Source organism: Triticum dicoccoides, chromosome 3A (genome assembly GCF_002162155.2).
Source record: "Triticum dicoccoides isolate Atlit2015 ecotype Zavitan chromosome 3A, WEW_v2.0, whole genome shotgun sequence".
In the NCBI taxonomy this organism is placed as follows: Eukaryota; Viridiplantae; Streptophyta; class Magnoliopsida; order Poales; family Poaceae; genus Triticum; species Triticum dicoccoides.
In genome coordinates, this window is record NC_041384.1 from 283435237 (window position 1) to 283445572 (window position 10336).

Here is a 10336-nt window from a genome sequence, read left to right on the forward strand (position 1 = left end):
GAGCTAGTTCTGTGTCACCCTATGTTATAAGTGTTGCATGATTGATCGCATCCGACATAATTATCCATCACTGATCCATTGCCTACGAGCTTTTCATATATTGTTCTTCGCTTATTTACTTTTGTGTTGCTACTATTACAATCACTATAAAACCAAAAATATTACTTTTGCTACCATTACCACTACTATAATATTACTTTGCTACTAAATACTTTGCTGCAGATATTAAGTTTCCAGGTGGGGTTGAATTGACAACTTGGCTGCTAATACTTGAGAATATTCTTTGGCTCCCCTTGTGTCGAATCAATAAATTTGGGTTGAATACTCTACCCTCGAAAACTATTGTGATCCCCTATACTTGTGGGTTATCACATCCACCGTAACGGAACACCATTAAGCTATCAGGTCCGGTTTTGGATCCGATAACCCATTAATAGCCCGAACCAATGGGGATTTTCCACGTGTAAAATACTCATTGGCCAGAGGAAACATGTGTTTGCTCACCGTTGGGACAGATGTCATCCACTCATTGGACATGAGGCACCTATGATACGTCGACATGTGGCACGACCCAACAGAGGCCCTGTAGCGACCCGACCTCAGACGGTCAAGCCTCTGTGTATCTGTGCCATCCCTGGATCGGTATGCTGGCACACACAGTACATCAGTGTATATATCAAAGTGCAATCACATGTATAAATAACGTAAAACGGATATATACCTCATAAGTCTCAACGGAAACAAACAATTAGGTGTGGAGTCCCATCAACGCCATCGGCAGGTTGAGTGTAGACCGTAACCCTGTACCGTACTCTTACTCGTCGGAAGGAACATATCTGCAACATGAGACGTTGCAGCCGTGTAGGTCAGTACATTGAATGTACCAGCAAGATCACAATATGAGGAAAACAGATGATAAAACTATTCTATATGCAATATGGTTTTGTGGCTCTGTGTGTGATGTTTTTGCGTAAAAGCTGGTTTTATTTTCCCTACAACAAAGGAATATCAGGAGTCTGTACTATGGAGTTTTCTATCATGACATGGTTCTGCCAACCGATGTCTCATAGCCCAAATCATCATAAGTTGCCCACAATTAAGTTATCAATCCGGTGTTGAGAGTTCCGAGATAGATCCAAGTCCAGAGGCTCAAATTGTCCGTAACCGGGGACACGGCTAATCGATTAGGTTTTAACCCTCTGCAGAGGTTTGTACACTTTACCCACAAGATTCGATCCCTCTCTTTTCATTCTCGCACTTCAGGGTGTTTGAGAACAAGATGACCGAAACATGGTCTTCCGAAGAGTTCCTCTGACCACTGTCCGGTGCTCATCCAATCCTACCGTAGTTCTACATCTGCTAGCATCGTCCCAGCCAGAGTCACCACTAAGGTCAACCAAGCCAGAGCCCATAGTGACTTGCGGTTGCACAGGTAAGCTTCTGGGGATGAAGTATCCTTCCGTCTCTTTGAGTCTGGGTGAAGCTTTCCGCAAGATGTCATGGCGCTTCTCCATGCATCCCGGCCAACCACTGGTTTCTCCAGGGTGCCCGTCAACCGTCCTTCACCCAGTAGTGTGTATTGAATTCTTGTCTCGAGTCTCGAAATCTTGAGGAGTCCTGAAGATGCAGTCCTTGCAGATGCCATCATGAAGTTGTCGTCTTTGACGTAAAGTCCTTCATTCTCACACCACTCCCGAGCACTCATACCAAACCCCGTCTACTACAGCGTAGCATTAAAACTATATACGTCCCGGGCTTGGTAACAGGGAGGTGGGTTCCGACCTCATGCATTCTACTCAACTACAAGAATCAACATCACTACTGGAGAAGTTGTTGCAAGGATGACCCTAAATGCAATAAAAATATAGGTATGAAAAACATGGTCAAAGTGAACTTGCCTGGTATGTTGATGAAGATATAAACGCTCTCGGAAACTTGATAAAACTATTCGTCACTCCGATGTAAATCTATATAGTCAAACATGGTAATCATATAAGCAATCGTCCTAGCAAACAATACTAGCACTCAAAATAACAATAAAAAAACAAGAAGAAAACCAAATAAAAAACAAAGGAAAACTTCGAAAGAAAACTTCAAGGAAAACTAGTGGAGACCAAATTCACACAAATCTTACATAACATCACTAAATTACTCTAATAACTTTTCTACAGTAAAGAAAATAAAATTCTAATAAAACAACAACAACAAAATTTACTAAAGCATTTACTAGCAAAAGGAACTAGTATGAAAATTACTGTAACTCACTAGTTAACACCAGAACAACTATAACAACTAGCAAAAGACAAAAGTAAACAATACTAAAATAATTATCAAACTAATTTACTCCTAAATAACAGAATCAATGACAACATATAATGAAGTGGCAAAAAGAGTTACTTTTGAAACTAATGGAACTACTTTTATCAACTATCACTATGAACTAAACAAACAAATACTAAAATAGTAGCTAAACACTAGTAAATAACTACAAAAATGTATCTACTGCAGTCTAACATAAACATATGACAACATGTAAAAATTTACAAAAGGAATTAACTAAAAATAATTAAAAACACTAATTATATGACTAAAACAACTACATAAGCAAAACAGTACTGTTTTCGCAATAAACCTAGTTAAATTAAACTAAAAAATGAATAACTATAAGCTACTGGATAGACAAAACAGTAACAAAACAGTAGCAAAAAGAATCAATCAAAAATATTTCATAAAACTCAAGATACGGCCAAAATAGCGATTTGGATAAATTTCATCAAATTCAATTTTAAACTACTCAAATTTGAAATCCAATGGTATAAACATAAACTTCAACAAATTTTGAATCTAATGCAAAAAGAATCAATCAATTTGGATCTAAAACATAAAAGTTATAAGCAATATAAAATCAGAACTATTATGTTTTTAAAACAGAAACGAAAAATAATAAAAAAACAAAACAAAAAAAAAACTAACGGGCGTTACGGGGTGTGCGAGCTGAAACTAAACAGTGCTCGGGCGGAAAATAGTAGAAACGTGTATGGGCTAAAACAGAAAGACCGATCGGCTAAACCGACTCGACCTGAACCGATCTAAACCGAATAAAACTGAAACGAACCGGAACTAAACCGATCTATAAACAGAAAAACCTAACCGTTCGTTAGATCTAATCTAGCGCGTCAATAATAGATCGGACGGAGGGGAATGGCTCACCGCGGTGGGGTGAGCTCCGACGAGGTCGGCGGCGGCTCGGGGACGATGCAGGTGAGGCTCCGGTGGTCCTCGACGACGGTGAAGACGCCCAGGCGATGCGGAAGACAACGGCGATGCCGATGGTGGTCGGCAGTGAGCTCGGGGACGTCAGAGGAGGACAGCGGTGAGGTTGAGGCGGCGATGGCGTTCGGGCGTCGGCGGATGACGGCGCTCCGGTGGGTTTCGGGCTCGGGCGAAGGCACGGGGAGATGCGGACAAGCAATGGGGTTGCGGTGGTGATCTTAGGTGGCGGCAAGGTGGTCGGGGTCGAGTGCTGTGGCGGCAATGGCATGGCGGCAGAGCTCGGGCTTCGGCGAGGGATTGCAGGCGATGGAGAGGGGTTCGGGGGTCAGGAAGGGGCAGAACGGGGTGAGGGGAGGGGTATATATATAGGGGGAGGGGTTTCCTTGGTGGAGGGGGCGAATCGGGGGAGGATCCGCGATCTCCGGAATACGGCGACAGCGCGGTGGTTCTAGCATGGGGAGGAAGAAGAGGAAGATGCATGCGGGGCGATCGGGCAGTGGGCCCCAGCGGTCAGCGGCACAGGGCGAGCGAGGAGGGAGCGGGCGACCGAGGCGAAGGGGCTCCGGGCGTGCGCGTGGCTGCTGGGCCAGCCTGGCGCGTAGATGGGCCGAGGGAGAGCGAGAGAGAGAAAGTTAGGTGGGCCCTTGGTCCGTTGGCTTCGGCTAATTTTTTTTATAAAGCACAGACAAGAAAATTAAATAAAGGAAAAACAACAATACTTTTATATAGACATATTATATATCAAAATCACCAGAAGAATAAATCCTACAACATGAACATTTTTACATGGTGAAATAAAATTCACATAAATTCTAATAAATCAAAAAGTGCTACTGATGCAATTAAAATTCAAATAAAATTACATTAAGATACCAAAATTATTTCAAACTAAATTTTCTCCATTTTTATAATGTAGGGAATCATTTTACCCTATTTTTCATATAGTTTAATTTTGGAGAAAAATAATTCGAAATAAAGCAAATAACTCCAAATGGTTTTGAATTTTAAAAAAATTCAAACCATCTTCAAACCTTTCTTCATACTTCCAACTCATATTTCATATACTTTGAAGAAGTCATTTTATCTCCCCTCATGAAAATCATTGAGTTGCATAAAGTTTATGAATTTGAAATACTTTCAGATGGAATTCAAATATTCTTTTTTCAAAAACCCTTTTCATTTCAAATGGAAGAAGTCATGTCATCTTCACACTAGTGTTATGATGATAAAATGAATTTGAATCCCCAGAGATCAAAAGTCAAAAAGAAAGTCTGGGAAAGTCATTTCATTCCCTCTCATTAAACTTTCAAAAAGTTTCAAATTCCACTCAATTTCACACAATCAATCACTCAACAATCAAACAAACAAATCAGAATTATTTAATATAACATTCCAAAATTTAGAATTTTGGGATGTTACAGGCCCATTCCGGTGAAAAGGCCGGCCCAGCTAAAGGCCCACCATGTTTTTTCAGGCACTAGTGGGCTGACCCGTTAACAGCCTACCATGTTTTGGGCCAAATTGAGACCCATACCAAATCAAGCCCATTCACAACCTGCCGTGTTTTGGGCCAAATTACGGCCCATATCGGATCAAGCCCGTTAACATGCCACTGTTCTTTTGGGCCCATTCTAAGATAGGTTTGTATTTTAGCCTGTTAAATGCTCGTTTACCAGTTCGGCCTGATAATAGTTTTGGCCTGTTAGCGGCATGTGGTGCATCTGGGACGTTGTCGGACCGGTTTAACTTTAGGCCATTTAACGGCCCATGCAGACATTGGGCTATTTCTTGTCCGACGTAACTTTAGGCCTCTTAACGGCCCGCAGTCTTCGTGGATAAATTTCAGCCCAACTGGCCTACCGGCGTATTAATGGCTCGTGTAACAGTTGGGCCTAATTACAGCCCACATTGAATACGGCCTGCTTACAGCCCATCTGATAATGGCCCATGACACCTTTAGGCCTATGGCCCGCGTAGATACCAGCCTGCTTAAAGCCCAGAATTTTATTGGGCCAAACGGGCCCAAGACATATTTTGGCCTGTTAACTGCTCGTCCTATTTGGGCCAAACATGGGCCTTAGGCAGTTTCGGCATGTATTGGCCCGTGAATTTTTCGGCTCAACGCTATCCCAATCTAGGTTTTAACCTGTTAAAAGCCCATTGTATTCTCTGGCCCAGTTGGCCAGAACTTTATTCAGCCTATTAAAGGCGGGCAACAACCATAAGGTTTAGACCTGCTAATGGCCCAAGATGATTATAGGCCCACGTTTTGGCCCATATGAGTAACGGGCCGCCCTGAAGATCGACAACACTGAGATCAAATGAACCTTCCAGCCTAAATTACAGCATACCGACCAAGAATAAACCTAGATAATACAATAAAGAAATTACAGCATATTGCATCCCCTCGGCATCAAAATTCGCCACCAATGATAATAAAGGGAAACCAGACAACAGATTACATAAACTGGGCAGGTCGCCACCAATGGAAGTTAACAGGCGGACAAAATAATAGACAGAATCGACAACACTTCAACATAGTTCAAGAAAGGTTAGCCCGGCCCAGCAGCTGCGGCGCAAGCATCTTAGCAACCTGATGAGACTGTGCTTCTTTGGCGCTCATATCCACCAACTTAAGCTACATAGCATCAATAAACATCCTATACTTACGATTAATCTTGCATAGAGATTGAAGTTCCAGTCGTATTTGAGCGGAAGCATGTATTTCTGCTTGAATTTCAGACTGAAGAAGTCGAACAGATTCAGGCGGCGACTTCATCGAGCTTGTGTCACTGAGTAAGTTTGACACTACATCAAGATGTGACTTCGTGGTTGTATCCCTACCCTCAATATGTTTTTCCTTCTCCTCTGGAATATGTGTTAGAGGGACAAACAATGGGTTCGTCTCACTATCATTGTGGCAGTTCTTCCTAGCAGTAGTGTTGTCACCCTGAAAGAGAAACAAGTAGGTAGATAATAGGTTTTGCACGTATAAGCATCAGCGCTGTCAATTCATCTCATTTATTTGTCAGAAATAAAGAGACACGGTTTAAAATAGCATTAACATAATAGGCATTGTTCATAGTTAAGACAGCAGGAAATGGCATTGTGTAGGAGCGGCCAGCTTCACCAGACCACTAGATTATAGATCAAGAACACAAGCATAGATGTAGTTCTAAACAACGTATAAGCATGAATGGTGAGTGTACTGTCAATTTATACCATTTCAGATTGGTAAATAAAGAGACACGATTTAAATAACATTAATATAATATGGCATTGTTCATAGTTAAGACATAGCAGCATATAACATTGTGCTGTTGTTGGTAGTCTCACCACACCACTAGATTACAGATCAAGGACACAAGCATACACATAGTGCTAAACAAGATAACTTGCTATGTTTAGTTTAATTTACATGGTACGAATAAGGAACTAGATTGTACAACTAAAGACTGAAATTGAGAACGACAAACTTATGTTTATGTACTTCTACTTTATAAACTTTGAACAAGAAATTTGATGCAGAAGACAAAAATAAACAACATTTGTACTCATAGCTATCCAAATATAAACAATAAAGTTTGAAGGCTCGAGGAGAACAAACTTACATTAGTAGTGAAGACAGGCTCTATAAAGGCCTTGTCCATATTGATGGGGGGCAATTAAAGAAGTTTACCTCACACTCTTCTTCAAGAGTATTGCCTTTATTCTACATTTTGTTAAGAGTAAATATAGATGTGAAAATATAGGAACAAATGGCGATTATTTAACTTAAGATGCAGAGTACAAATGTAAATACAGCATACAGGCAGAAGGCACTGACAAGAGAAATGCGGAGCTAAACTTCTTTAGTAACATTGGTTTTATTCAATATTTTGGCAATAGTAAATGTAGATTTGACGTGTAGAAAAATGGAGGACAAGGGAAAATAAGCTGTAAAGTGTACATGAAGAACTAGCTAACAAATATAAGGACAACAGATACTTACAAGAACAATGCAAAACTAAATTTCTTCATAGGCATTGGTTTTATTCTACATTAATTTAAGCATTAATATAGATCTGATAATTTGGAGCGAACAGTGGATAAGCAAGCTATAATGCACAACGATGTCACATAATCCACCAGGTATGAATGTAAGGACAACGATAGGACAATAGGTACTCACAAGAGCAAAGCAGTGACCAACATAGTTGCAATATCCTAGATTTTGTGGCGTTGGTTCTATCGCCAATATACGTCGGGTGCTATGTGATTTCTCCGGTAGCACCACCTTTTTCAAGGACTTTGCTGTACTCCTTTAGGTTCTGCAATCACCCTCTTCCTTTTGGATGTCTGAAACACAAGAACAACATTTGAATGGAAAAACATGGTATCACGACAAATGGAGTAGGTGTTGATAATGGATGGGCATGGCATCTTCACATATGTCATGAGTAAACTAAGCAGATGGTGGTGCAAAGAAGCAAAAGAAATGCAAGACACCTTATGCAAGATATGTGCAACCAATAAAACCTTGCCAAATTAGAACACGCACCTTATTGGGTGAACATGATAGGCCATCTGCCTTTGACTCCTTAAGCTCGGAATAGTCATTAGGATTATATTCTGAATACGAATCTATAGGACGGGAGCATGTGGGTTTCATTGCATCCATAATGGACCTCAATCCCTTGATGCCAAGTTTGTTACCCATTGAACTGTTCCGCAATATTCTTCTGATGTGCGCATTCTTATATTCATTGTGATTATGTACAATATCTGTAAAGCATGAAAACACAAATAGTAGTGAGATTATCTTTGTAATGCAGAGGATATTGTAATATAATAGAGGCTCCCTGTAAACCCTTGTGTGCTATCACTGGATTTTGATGAGAGAGACCATGTGTGCTGTAATATGGTGAGTAGATTAATATAATCTGGCACAACTACACAAAAAATAGGCTCCCTGTTGGGGGCCCCAAATGTAAGGATAGTTGGCAGATGATAGGTTCATAATATACCATATAGAAAGTTTATTGCCAAACCATGATAATGAGAGCGCAGAGCCAGTAGGCAGATCGTAGTGTAAATAATAGGGGTACACGATAACCACCATAAATAAATCGGGAAAGCGGAACTGGCTGGAAAACATAGGGTTTTGCTGCTACTAATATGCAGCTTGTCAATCACCTACAGGCGAACTCTATTCATCTGAAGGTGCATAGCTGTTACTATCAGTTTAGTCTATCAAAGACCACGCGGCTCCCACCATTTCTGGGGTATTATGGCAGACCAACTCGAAGTGCGAAATCATTTAGCAGAACCGGCCCAATAAAGGTGTCGACTGCAGATGTCCCTGCTCCCCTTCCTGACAAGGAACATAATGTGCTTCCCATACAGAACACCGCACGGGCCGCCGGCCGAACCACCGGCCCCTACCGCCTGTGTTCCTCCGCCACCCCCAACCCCCACCCCCCGCCCCCACCCGCGTCGAGTTTTCTTCCTTCGACGAGGTCCCACCACCGCCCCCACAACCACCATCCCCACCCGAGCCCCTTCCTTCGCACCGGCGAACTCCGGCGAGCTCTCAAAAATCGACTGACCCAATTTTGAAATTTAGCCTACTGTCATTTAACTACTGTGGAATATAAAAGGGGAAAACCATAAGCATTGCGAGTATAGTGTTGAGCGTGCCATGGTGGATCTGAAGGTGCAAACCGGACAAAGGCAACTTCGCAACCAATGTTTGCTTTCAACTAAGAAGTAAGTGATGGACAAGAAATCATAGTAAAGCAGTGGCGATCTATTTTCTTGCTGCGATAAATAAGTTGAGCAGATACGAAAGAGTACTGCCTCTGGTGCGGCGCCGTGTATGCATCTGCTGAGAATTTGACGATGCTGCGATAGCGATGGTTCTTGGCGGCGTGGAAGCAGATCTAGGAGGGTAGACAGTGACAGCGGGGCGCGATGGACGAGACGGTCATGGGAGCAGCGCCGGCAAGGTGGACGACGGCGGGGATGAAGCGAGAGGACGGGATGCAAGGATCCCGGTCCGAAGCCATGGATGAGAGAGGTCGATCTCTTGTAATGGCCGACGGCGTCGGGGTATCAGCTCCGGGATGGTGGAGGAGGACGGTGGTGGATTGTAGCGACCCGACCTCAGACTGTCAAGCCTCTGTGTATCTGTGCCATCCCTAGATTAGTATGCTGGCACACACAGTACATCAATGTATATATCAAAGTGCAATCACATGTATAAATAACGTAAAACTGGTATATACCTCGTAAGTCTCAGCGGAAACAAACAACCGTGTGTGGAGTCCCATCAACGCCATCGGCAAGTTGAGTGTAGACCGTAACCCTGAATCATACTCTTACTCGTCGGAAGAAAAAAATATCTGCAACATGAGACGTTGCAGCCGTGTAGGTCAGTACATTGAATGTATCGGCAAGATCACTGTAAGAAAAACAGATGATGAACTATACTATATGCAATATGGCTTTGTGGCTCTGTATTTGAGTTTTGTTTGTGTAAAAGCTGGTTTTATTTTCCCTCCAACAAAGGAATATCAGCAGTCTGTACTACGGGTTTTCTATAATGACACGGTTCCGCCAACCGATGTCTCATAGCCCAAATCATCATAAGTTGCCCAAAATTAAGTTATCAGTCCGGTGTTGAGAGTTCCAAGATAGATCCAAGTCCAGATGCTCAAATTGTCCGTAACTAGGGACACGGCTAATCGATTAGGTTTTAACCCTCTGCGGAGGTTTGTAAACTTTACCCGCAAGATTCGATCCCTCCTTTTATACTCTCGCACTTCAGGGTGTTTGAGAACAAGACGACTGAAACATGGTCTTCCAAAGAGTTTCCCTGACCATTGTCCGGTGCTCATCCAATCCTATCATAGTTCTACATCTGCTAGCATCGTCCCAGCCAGAGTCACAACTAAGCTTCCGGACATGAAGTATTCTTCCATCTCTTTGAGTCTGGGTGAAGCTTTCCGCAAGATGTCATGGTGCTTCTCCATGCATCACGGCCATCCACTGGTTGCTCCAGGTTGCCCGTCAACCGTCCTTC